Here is a 12702-nt window from a genome sequence, read left to right as displayed (position 1 = left end):
TCGTTTTGATTCGTCTCGTATGACGTAATCCTGATGACGTATCTAGAGACGTCGCTCCTGACCCACTGGCTAACACAGGAGGACATTTTACACAACGTAAATGTTGTGTACCGTTTGGGCTTTGTGATGTGTGGAATGTTTGACGTATGTGACAGAGCACGGAACGATGACACTTAATGGCCAGTAGACCCTCCAGCAACAGCATGTATACCTAGACTGATATACCGTCATGTATATACCGTCACAATCAAACGTAATGAATACAATGAGATGAAACTTCAGGTCTCCAGGTTAATGAATAAACCTCAGATTAAACCAGTTCAAACCCTTGACCGCTGTGTTTGCCACGTATCTGTAATTGCTTAAGTCTCCCATGATGATTGGAAGTCTGTCAATATAAACATCACCAATTAAAAAAGAAGAAAAAAAAGAGACTAGGATTAAGTCTGCCCGAAAGTATAACTGCCCAATTAGCCTGTCGTCCGGAGTCGTTACCTTGGTGAGGAAACTACCATTCGAAACTAGACCGCAATTCGTTGGTAGAAAACATTATCAACGAACGACTTGTAACATGGTGTTCGACCCTCCCAACCGTTCGTGTATAATTGGCTTACTAAATGTCTTTGACTATTTTCTTCAAAATATCATCAATGTGTATGATGAATACAAGGCTAGACAAGGGGAAGGGGGAGAGGGGGAAGTGAAGGAAGGGTTCAAAAAAACGAGTGGCGGATTGAATTCTAACACGGACGATTGGCTGGGAAAAAGACATGCTTGTGGCACGAAGTCTACTGAACCACGTAGCGCCAAAGTGAAGCAAAAAATGTCCAAGTGTACTCACCTCCCTTCATGACCCAAAACAAAGACAATGTCATGGTTTGAGAGACGGTACGAGGAAAGAGGCAAAGAAAATGTCCAAAGGTTTCGCGGGTAGGATAGTGTAATTCACGATCTAAGAATGTAGTTCTGGCGCTTTTAAAGTTGGCTGCTGGCCTCCTCCTCCTCCAGACCCCAACCACCACTGAATATTACACCGAAGCCATATGAGGACGATGGCTGGAGAGCAGAGGTCTTAGGAGTGGTAGAGGGTCTCGAATATTACCTTTTGTGGTAGAAGGTCTCGAATATTGCCTTTTGTGGTTTTGTGGTAGAGGGTCTCGAATATAACCTTTTGTGGTAGAGGGTCTCGAATATTACCTTTTGTGGTAGAGGGTCTCAAATATCACCTCATATTCGACAGTACCTTCATTCTTCACCTTCAAGCAAGGGGAACATCGTGAATATGATATCATCATCAAGATGCATCTATAGTTGCGAATATGAGGGACTACGAATATGAGGGACTACGAATATGAGGGACTACGAATATGAGGGACTACGAATATGAGGGACTACGAATATGAGGGACTACGAATATGAGGGACTACGAATATGAGGGACTACGAATATGAGGGACTACGAATATGAGGGACTACGACTATGAGGGACTACGAATATGAGGGACTACGAATATGAGGGACTACGAGTATGAGGGACTACGAATATGAGGGACTACGAATATGAGGGACTACGAGTATGAGGGACTACGAATATGAGGGACTACGACTATGACAGATCGCTATGACAAGCGACTGCGAACATCAGGAATAGCGAATATAAAAAATCTCGAATATCAAGGATGCGCAAATATCATTTTTTTCCCCTCCTTCACGTCTGGATTTCCAGTTTCAGCTTTTCCTCTCGCCTGGACTTTCCAGGGAGACCCACGGGAATGGCGCAGACCCACGGGAATGGCGCGGACCCCACGGGAATGGCGCAGACCCACGGGAATGGCGCGGACCCACGGGAATGGCGCAGACCCACGGGAATGGCGCAGACCCAGGGGGGGAGGTTATCATGTCTTCGATAGCCAGGGGACGAGGGTTCTCAGACACGGCCATGAATACTGGGTTCAGTCTGGTCCCACACAGACACGAGAGAGAGAGAGAGAGAGAGAGAGAGAGAGAGAGAGAGAGAGAGAGAGAGAGAGAGAGAGAGAGAGAGAGAGAGAGAGAGAGAGAGAGAGAGGTGTCTCCCACTGCACACCATCGAGCGATCAAAATGTGATCAACAGATTCTACGAGACACAACCTGAGACAGAAGCGATCCAACATCTTCAAAGGTCATTTAGTTTAGGGAAGAGAGAAGAGTAGATGATGATTTGAGGCAGTAGAAGAGAGAAGAGTAGATGATGATTTGAGGTAGTAGAAGAGAGAAGAGTAGATGATGATTTGAGACAGTAGAAGAGAGAAGAGTAGATGATGATTTGAGACAGTAGAAGAGAGAGGAGTAGATGATGATTTGAGACAGTAGAAGAGAGAGTAGATGATGATTTGAGGCAGTAGAAGAGAGAAGAGTAGATGATGATTTGAGACAGTAGAAGAGAGAAGAGTAGATGATGATTTGAGGATTTGAGACAGTAGAAGAGAGAAGAGTAGATGATGATTTGAGGATTTGAGACAGTAGAAGAGAGAAGAGTAGATGATGATTTGAGGATTTGAGACAGTAGAAGAGAGAAGAGTAGATGATGATTTGATACGAGTGTCCTTGAAACCACTTAAGGCTTCGACAATCTTGACCCAAGTACTTACCTGTCCAGGACAAGATACGTCTGACGTCACTCGTAGTCACGGGTTATAACAAACTCGTAGGGCCAACGTAATGCTTCGAATAAGACGAAGGATCATTGATCTTTTTTCCCTCCCCTTCCCTCAGCGGGAGTGTTCATCATACGAAGAGATGTGTCAGCCAGTGTAGCTGAAAGCAGTACCGAAAGTATGGTCAGCATAGACTTAGGGACGCCCGTGTTTGTTCCACCATCCAACGAAGAGGCAATGTCTGGACCATACGTAGTGAGATGAGGCTATATATATATATTCTCTCTCTCTCTCTCTCTCTCTCTCTCTCTCTCTCTCTCTCTCTCTCTCTCTCTCTCTCTCTCTCTCTCTCTCTCTCTCCCTCCTAACCATCCCAGTCACAGCCCTGGAGAAGAACCAGTGAGTTAGGTCCCTGGCAGTCGTCTTCATACCCTCCCTGTATAATCCTTTCCTGTGTCCAAAATCCCTCGTCCTCTGGGTAATCCCCTGGTGTTGTCCAAATCCCTTCCTCACCTCCCTCACCCGCCACCATCCCACACCAGGTAATCCCCTGCTGGTGCTGTAAAACAAAGAAAGTAAAAAAAAAGGGAGAAAAATCCCCATGGCGTAGTAATGCATATATATATATAAAGAGTCGTGGAAGCTCAAATTGCTTGTTTTATCTTGGCCATCTGCTGGCGCCACGAGTGAGCAAAACAACCCAAACCAAAAAAAAAAACACAAAAAAACCTGATATAAACCGAAAATATATAGACGATGGTTTAAGAAAGCATCGGTCCCACTCTCCCTCCTCCCGTATACAAGACTTGTCTCCGAAACATTTTCAACAAACTACTAACTTGGTGTCAGTTAACTTCAGAGTGTAATCTGCTGTGAGAGCCATGATGTATACAGATGATGACTACAGATTAATTAAAAGATTCCCCGGGTTTAATAATGAGGTTGTCTCGCCTCGTACCTAGTTGAACGGTTATGACTGGAAATACATAACACTAAATCTATTTTTTTCCCCCATTATTCAGGATGATTTGGGAATTTTCAATAAACAGAATTTGAAGCAATGATGAACCACTTTAGGAATTAGTCGAAAAAAGAAAACGGTAAAAGGTGGATATACCAAATGGATTTATTTCGTACAGAGGCATTGGATATCATCACTACGGACGCCGAGAACCAATAGGAAATCCAGAATATTGATCCTCAAAAAGGAATAGAATTGAAAAAAAAATATATATACGAAATTCTTCGCATCAAATTAATCTTTAAAAAATCTTTTTTCCTTCAAATTTCACCTGTTCGTTCCTCAGCGTGTCCAAAACGAATCGGAACACACACACACACACACACACACACACACACACACACACACACACACACAAAAAAAAAAAAAAAAAAAAAAAAAAAAACTTTTTTTTTTCCTTTACTCTTTTTTTTTTCTGCTGTCTGTTATCTGCAGCAGCCGCAACGACGGGGGGCTGCCTTGGGGCGTTATCAATGAAAAAAATGATGGTACAGATAAGAACTTAGAAGTTGGGTAAGATAAGGCTGGGTTAGGGTCGATAGGGGGGGCGCGTTCAAAGGACAGTCGTCAATGAACAATTGAACATCTGGTCTGCTGTCGTATCCGTGTGAAAAAAGCGAGTCATATTCCCTACAAAAACAAATTTTTACCATCAATGAATGACAAAAATTCGAGTATATATAAATAAAAAAAAAACTGTCCACATAAAATTTTTTTCCGAATACTTGAAAACTCAGATTGCGAAAAAGTAATCTTTTTTCTTTTTGTACGTACAGGAAAGCTTTCCATGAATCCAAGTTGAGGTAAGTCACTATGACCACAGCGGGTGAGGGGGGGGGAAAAAAAAAAACAGGGTTCCAGTCTATATTTTCCAGGGGTAAAGAGATTTCCAGCAAACTCCTGGAACCTTCCTTACTAACTTCAGGTCCAACGCATGCACGTAAGTGGTGCACCTGTAACCCTTTGGGTTATAACGAGGTGACCTTTGACCTGACCCCTTTGAAATAAGAGTTAGGTCAATGGCCAGGGCCAATAATACCCCAGGGGTCACATCCTTGTCATTAAGGGTCGTACAGACGTACAATTTTGTCGTATAGTTGTGACTTAAAGGTTATAAAACCCTTGGTAATTATATCTTTGAATTGGCCCAACTCCATTTCCACCATTTAAATCATCCCTCTCTCCATAGATCAATTCAATCATCACACGTTCAATAAACCCTTTTTTCTTGTCTCTAGCTTCAGTTTTCACTCCCTTTACCAGATATCATTCTCGAATCCCAGTTCGAGACGGTTCATTCATTGTTTCACATGACCCTAACGCACTAGGGCAAGACTGGACATGTAAATCTCTAATGATAAGATCAAATAAGAACGGATTCCCAGGTGCACTTTCGTGTAATAATCACATCCTGTTGTATCAGGTGCATCAGCCAGAATTATGGTCCTCTGCCTATAAGTTCCGAACTTATGATTCAAGTTCCGTAAGTCCCGAACTTACGGCTCTGAAGCACTTTACCACTCAAGTTGATCCGTAGTGATTTTAAGTTCCGGGATGCCCATTCAATTTATACTTTTGTTATCGAAAGTTTATAAGAGATTACATAAGTGTAATTATGTCTACTGACGTTTATCTACACTTTTCTGGAGTTCAATAACGTCCCATAACATTTACTTACATTTTCCTTAAGTTTAATCTCTCCACTCATTAAACAACGTCCTTAAGTTCACTTATATCAGTGCAAGTACAACTTACAATTTTTCCCTCAGTTTGATTATCTCTATCTAAGTTACCCCGCCATGTTCTTAACCCTAATGATGCCCATTAAACGTTAAATTACATTCCTGTTTTTAACCACCGGGAATTAATGTAACCTTAATGTTTAAATATAATTATCTTAACCCATTAGTAGAAGGCCTCTTGGTTCAAGCGGGCGAAAACAGTGCAAAACAGATAATAATAATAATAATAATAATAATAATAATAATAATAATAATAATAATAATAATAATAATAATGATAGCAATAATAATAATGATAATAATGATGATAATAATAATAATAATAATAATAATGGTTATGGTCGGCTAACAGGATTTTCTCGCCTAACTTCCATCTCCACGTTTCCCACCATACAGGAGAGTGGGGAGACTGAGGAATACTGGCGAGAACATCTGCACTCTCCCCTCCCACTGTTTTTTAAGAGATCTGAAGATAATGGGAAGGGGGTTGGGTCGGTTTCTGACTTGTTTTCGATGCTGTTTTTGCGGTCTTTCGAGATTTCACGTCAAAATATACTTCTCTATCCCATAATGATGACAAAATCATACATACATATATTTTTTTTTGTACATATTCGCCATTTCCCGCGTTGGTGAGGTAGCGTCAAGAACAGAGGACTGAGCCTTTGAGGGAATATCCTCACTTGGCACCCCTTCTCTGTTCCTTCTTTTCATATTCGCCATTTCCCGTGTTGGTGAGGTAGCGTCAAGAACAGAGGACTGAGCCTTTGAGGGAATACCCTCACTTGGCGCCCACTTCTCTGTTCCTTCTTTTGAAAAATTAAAAATTGGTGAGGATCATCCATTTCAACAACCCCCATATGTCAATCTACGGACCGACTGAATATGTCGTTTACATATTTCTATCATATTTCACAATCTATACACAACCCACACCACAAAAAATTAAATGTATAATAATCACAGCAGTGTTTAACAAGAAGAATCCCGAGACCAGTGTTAATGCAGGGGCTGGAAATTAATTCCCTTTGCATGGGAAATATATATAAAAATATATGTAATGTTCTATATATGAGGCATTGATCATGAATTAGCAACGTTAATTTGATGTTTCTTTTTTGTCCCCATACTGAGTCAGAGTAATAATAATAATAATAATAATAATAATAATAATAATAATAATAATAATGATAGTTATGATGATACATGAAAAACGTATTTTCCTAACAAGGACCATAGAAAACGTGAAATGGTCTCACTATCAACTTCAATCCCTGGTCAAGATGTCCACGATTGGTGGTTATAACTGGTCGTTAATATGGCCGTAATTACCCCGGCGGATGATAAGGCTACGACCAAAAATCCAACCACACAATCGAATGATATCGTAAACAACAGTTAGAACATGGATGTGGCCTATCTTCGTCTGTTTCTGGCGCTACCTCGCTAACGCGGAAAACGGCGATCAAGTATTATGGGGAAAAAGTATATATATATATATATATATATATATATATATATATATATATATATATATCGATGTCTGTTTTGAGGATCACTCAAGACTCTCATTTGACCTCTATATACTTGTAAGCATATTTGACCTCATCTGACCTTACAACCTGACATCTCGTTAACATGCGTAACTATACTATCTCTCACAGCAGCTGTCTCTCGACCACACGTTGTCTCTCCAGACGCATCTCTTACTTTGCTATCGCGTATCTCTCATGGCCATGTCTCCCACACACCCCTTCCCCCCACCCCCCCCCTCCTTCACAGGATCTCCCATGACGTCAGAGACATCTCTCATTCACAGCTGGGCTATCTCCCCCCCCCCCATAGCTATCTCTCATATCTCGCAATCATCTCTTTGAACTGCATTCCTGGAAAAAAGAAAAAAAAAAATTATCCCATTTTCTCTCCTTTACATATTATTTTCTCTCGGTCAAAACCACATCCCAAGCTTGTGGATCCCAGCTTAATAGCTTGTGGGTTCTTTAAGCTCTGGGCCAGCTTGAGCTTCAAGCTGGAGATGGCTTTAAAGCCGAAAATCCTTGATATATTGGCCGTCCTGAGGACCTTTGATCACGGCTCTTGCCTCTGATCGCTCAATCCGTCTTGCGCAAGACCCAAAAATTTGTGACAAATTAAAAAATCATGACGTTTTTGTAAATTTAGTTTATATATATATATATATATATATATATATATATATATATATATATATATATATATATGACTTTTTAAAATCAAAATTTTATTTTTTCTGCCACTGACCTACTTCATCGCAACCAATATCAATAAAACTCAACAAAATGATACTCCATTATATCAACTAAAACTATAGAATACAGTGGGAGACATTCTCTCTCTCTCTCTCTCTCTCTCTCTCTCTCTCTCTCTCTCTCTCTCTCTCTCTCTCTCTCTCTCTCTCACGACAGAGCTTCACCACGTCGCCAACGGACAGACTCAACGCCAATTTTAAATCCTAGGCAACGAGGGACGAAACTACCAGTAGACCCATTCCACATCGCCCAACATTAACGACCAGTTCACGACAAACGAGTAATACCTGGGGGGGGGGGGTTGTTTCGTGATGCAATTCAACCACGTAAATACTTGTTAGGGGCTCAGTGTCAATTTCAATTCACTCTTAACACGAAGGCACAGAATGCTAACTTTAAACCTCGGGAATATTTGACAAGGCTAATGCTAAAGATATTACGCCAATATTTGGAATATTACGCCAATATTTGGAATATTTCTTGACCTGCAAATATTATCTTCTTAAACCCCAATTTAAAATATGTGATGCTTGTAACTTTAAAAAAACATACCAGACTTTTTAGAATATATTGATTTTGAGTGCTCGCCAATTTTTTTTATTCCTACTAATAATGTTCAGGGAATTTGAAGTTAAATCTATTCCTCACTATGAGTCAACGTTAATTTTAATTTCCACCAATATCCGGACGGGCCAGGTATCTTAGATATTACCTTCACCATCAGGCAAACGCTAAGTGCGCCAGGTAAACGCAAGGGTCTTCCTTTTTTTTCTCTCTCTCTCCTCTTTTTTATGAGCCTCATATCTCTCAAAGAAAGTTGGAACCAGGAGCTCATAAAATTCGTCAAATAAGTGCACGCCAACTTCGGGGCTTGGCGAATATTCGCGTGGGGCCTGGCGCCAACTTAAATCCCCGGCTATTGACCCAAAACTTCACTTGGGGTGGGGGGGAGGGGGAGAAGGGGGGGTAAATGTCGTGAAATCCCCCCCCCCATCATCCCCACCTTATTTCCCCTCCCCTCCTCCCCTTTCCCCCTTACATATTCATGATTCACAGTCGTATTCCATAACTTTCTTTCTCTTTTTTTTTTCGAGCCACAATTCATAATAAGTGGCTAATGCCAACCTCTCTCTCTCTCTCTCTCTCTCTCTCTCTCTCTCTCTCTCTCTCTCTCTCTCTCTCTCTCTCTAAGTGCTCAGACCCGTCCACTCTCGTTCACATTTATTTACTGGTTTGTGACAGGAGGAGGAGGAGGAGGAGGAGGGGGAGGAGGAGGAGGAGGAGGAGGAGGAGGAGGAGGAGGAGCAACAGCAGCAGCAGGAAGAGGAGGAGCAGGAGGAGGAGGAGGAGGAGGAGGAGGAGGAGGAGGAGGAGGAGGAGGAGCAGCAGCAGCAGCAGCAGCAGGAAGAGGAGGAGCAGGAGCAGGAGGAGTGGGAGGAGGAGCAGCAGCAGCAGCAGAAGGAGGAGGAGGAGGAGGAGGAGCAGCAGGAGCAGCAGGAGGAGCAGCAGGAGCAGCAGGAGGAGCAGCAGGTAACTACCCTCATTCTTAACTTCTCCCCTCCTCGCCTCGTAAACATTGAACCTCCTTCATCCACCCCAGTCACTCTCCTTCCTAAGAAAAAAATAAAACCCTCACCCTCACAACACACTCATCTCTCACTCACTCGACACTCACAACGTATGAAAACTACATTTCTCTCCTTACTTACCACTACATCTGGGGATGACTTAATAATACCCTCTTGATCCTGTCTGTATCTCATTTAAATCATTCCTATCAACACCTCTCCACTTGAAAATGTCATAACATTCTCTACAACACAAGAATTATATCAATAATAATAATAATGGTAATAATAATGATATAATGATACTACTACTACTACTCCTACTACTATTATTACTACTACCACTACTACTACTACTACTACTACTACTACTACTACTACTACTACTAATAATAATAATAATAATAATAATAATAATAACAGCTACGACGCGCCTTCTCTCATCTTCCAATTCAACGTTACAAATTCCAATCATTGTTTACTAACCTCCTCATACAACGCCGACACCACCACCCATGCAAGTCCAATTCCCCCCCCCCCCCCACAATCCCTCGTTCCTCATCATTGTATCAAACCATCATCCCCCATCCATCCCTCCCTCCCATCCTTTGAAAACACGATCGGTACTCTTCGCTTAATTGCTCTTCTGCCCCTCAACCACGAACGACCCTCTGGTGCCAATGAATGAAACAGTTAGCGTGAAGTACACAGCTTCCTCCCTCCCAATAGGAGCAACCACCCACCTCCACACACACACCCCCCCATTTTTTTTTTGTTTGTAGCGAAAGAATGAAATGATCGAAAGAGATATCCGGTCCCCTTTGATCTATGTCTTAGAGAGAGAGAGAGAGAGAGAGAGAGAGAGAGAGAGAGAGAGAGAGAGAGAGAGAGAGAGAGAGAGAGAGAGAGAGAGAGAGAGAGGAGAAGAACGAGCCGTGTGTGCGTGTGTGTGTGGGTGAGTTTAGGTGATGTCAAGGGTGTGTGTGTGTGTGTGTGGGAGTGAGAGACGGTTAGGTTACTGGTCTAAGAGCCATTAGCCAACCGGTGGGCGTGGCTGAGACAAATAGTGCAGCTACCTGGATCACAGGAGTGAAACTTGACAGCCACTGAAGTGCTGGCTCAGAGCGCGGCCGCCACTCAAACCCCTCCAGATACCTCAGTGGTTTTATATATGTATATATATGTATATACATATATATATATATATATATATATATATATATATATATATATATATATATATATATATATATATATATATATATAGTGGTCCATTCTTTCGTCTGTTTCCTTGCGCTACCTCGCTAACGCGGGAGACAGCGACAAAGCAAAATAGATAAATAAAATAAATAAAAAAATATATATATATATACATATACCCTCTCCCTCGTCAGTGGATATTTACCACATCCTACTACATATGACAAATACAAAGAACATAACAAATAGACAGACACGAAATCAGACAACATTTAAAGACATTTAAAGACATTTAAAACATCAATGTCACTGACCTACCTCAACCTGACGTTTAAAAAAAAAAATATTCATTGATAGAATACTCTTGCCGGACCGTTTTTATGCCTTAAATCCCCCAAACCCAAGCGTGAGGGAAAGAGCTCCATTTAAAAATCGAACCCACTTGAAACAAAATTGGGTCTTCAAAAATGACAAAATTCCACTGGTAAAAGAGAAAAAAAATTATATATATATATCTCGGGGAGTTTGACAAACTTGAACAAGAGCATCCTGAAGCAGGAGTGAGTGAGAGAGAGAGAGTGAGTGAGTGAGTGCTCTGTCTCTCTCTCTCTCTCCCACACACACACCACGAGCTAGCACTTACCTCTCTGTTAATCTTCTGGAGTGGCCACACGCACTGGCCCCTTGTGAGATGATGATGGCTTGCCGCCGCCCGCCGCCAATCACACACCGCACACACACACTCACACACACATACGCGCGCACACACACACACACACAGAAAAAAAACCAATCAGCGTTTTCAGGTTCCTTTTTTTAACCGTTCGTTTCCTCCGTACTGAGCTAGACACGTCCTATGAGGAGAAACCATTAACGCCAAGCCATAATACTTCCCGTGGCGGTGGGACCTAACGATTGGTAATTAAGAGATGGGATGATAACTGGGGGGGAAAAAAGTTTTGTGTCGCGTGGGAAAAAAAGAGAAGGAGGAGGAGGGGGTGGTGGGATGCGGCGGCGGGAGCGGCAGACATGCACTCACGACCACGGCTGGCGGGAGACTGGAGCGGCCCACCGATGTGACGTCTAGGCCGCCTTGTACACCACTCGCCTCCCTCCCTCCTTCCCTCCCTCACTCTCTCTCTCTCTCTCTCTCTCTCTCTCCTCTCTCTCTCTCTCTCTCTCTCTCTCTCTCTCTCTCTCTCTCTGCCGTCCTAAAAAATCTTCTTCATTCACCTTCATTCCCATATCTAGTTCATTCACTCATCGTGACCCGTGGGTACTCATGGAAATAGTCATAGAAAAAATATTACTTCGCGTCTCATAATACGTTAAGTCAGGCCATTTGGCGGGAAACGAGTCTCACGCATGCGCAGGCTTCGGATCGAGGTCAGTCCGTGACGTCACCGGTTCACATCACCAGTCCCTCGGCAAAATAACATTTTCCCCTTCACTTGTCGCGTCTGTGTGTGAGGTTTGTTTGCACTGGTGTTGTGTGCGGGGGGGTGTTTGCCTAACGCTGTTTGCAGCGTGTTTGCCCAGAGTTATCATGGAGTCTAGAGCCATTATATCCACGAAAATATATATATATATTTTGCCAATACAATATCCTTGTGTATTATTGTATGTCCTACTTGATAATGTGTGTGTGTGTGTGTGTGTGTGTGTGTGTGTGTGTGTGTGTGTGTGTGTCATTCCCAATTTGTGCTATAGGGGGGGCAGAGGGATTTTTCCACTGGTGGAGCCCCATTTGCAGTCTGTTTATGTCTCACGCTAGAATTTGACCCCTTGTCAACATTTGACCCCTATATCAACAAATGCCAGAATTTCACAGACAGAAAACTACCTAGAATAAATGCCAGAAGTAGACAAATTCTCTAGGCTATCCCCCCACTTTATTACTATGACCTAATTCCTTAGTAAATATAAGAGAAAAAAAATACCCCCCCCCCTTATTACTATGACCTAATTCCTTCGTAAATATAAGAGAAAAAAAATGCTAAACTTCATAGAAAACGAAGCCATGCTGATCATTCAATAATTGGAGGGTAAACTCTTTTATTATATATCCTTAATGATACCGCCATGCCTCGTTCTAGCAGCAGCCTTGGTGCAATATAGACCTGCTTCATTAAGTCCCAATACCTATTCAGACCAAAAATAGGCAAGATAAGTCAAAAAAAAAGAGGAAAAAATCTAAATTACAGGCTGACCTCAATCAAACTATTTATCACCTACATTAACAAGCAA

The 12702-nt window shown here is 42.1% G+C and overlaps 1 protein-coding gene across 1 annotated transcript in view; it reads right to left on the bottom strand.

The window, feature by feature from the left end:
• LOC139759936 (uncharacterized protein CG3556-like) overlaps positions 1 to 11530 on the bottom strand; it is a 185587-nt gene extending 174057 nt beyond the window's left edge. Inside the window, 1 exon segment of the mRNA XM_071682588.1 lies at positions 11099 to 11530. The gene's annotated coding sequence lies outside the window, so the exon portion shown is untranslated.
• Between the last annotated feature and the right edge of the window lie 1172 nt (positions 11531 to 12702).

This window comes from Panulirus ornatus, chromosome 34 (genome assembly GCF_036320965.1).
Source record: "Panulirus ornatus isolate Po-2019 chromosome 34, ASM3632096v1, whole genome shotgun sequence".
Lineage (NCBI taxonomy): Eukaryota > Metazoa > Arthropoda > Malacostraca > Decapoda > Palinuridae > Panulirus > Panulirus ornatus.
Note: the sequence above shows the minus strand (reverse complement) of the source record. Positions and strands in the feature narration are given on the sequence as shown.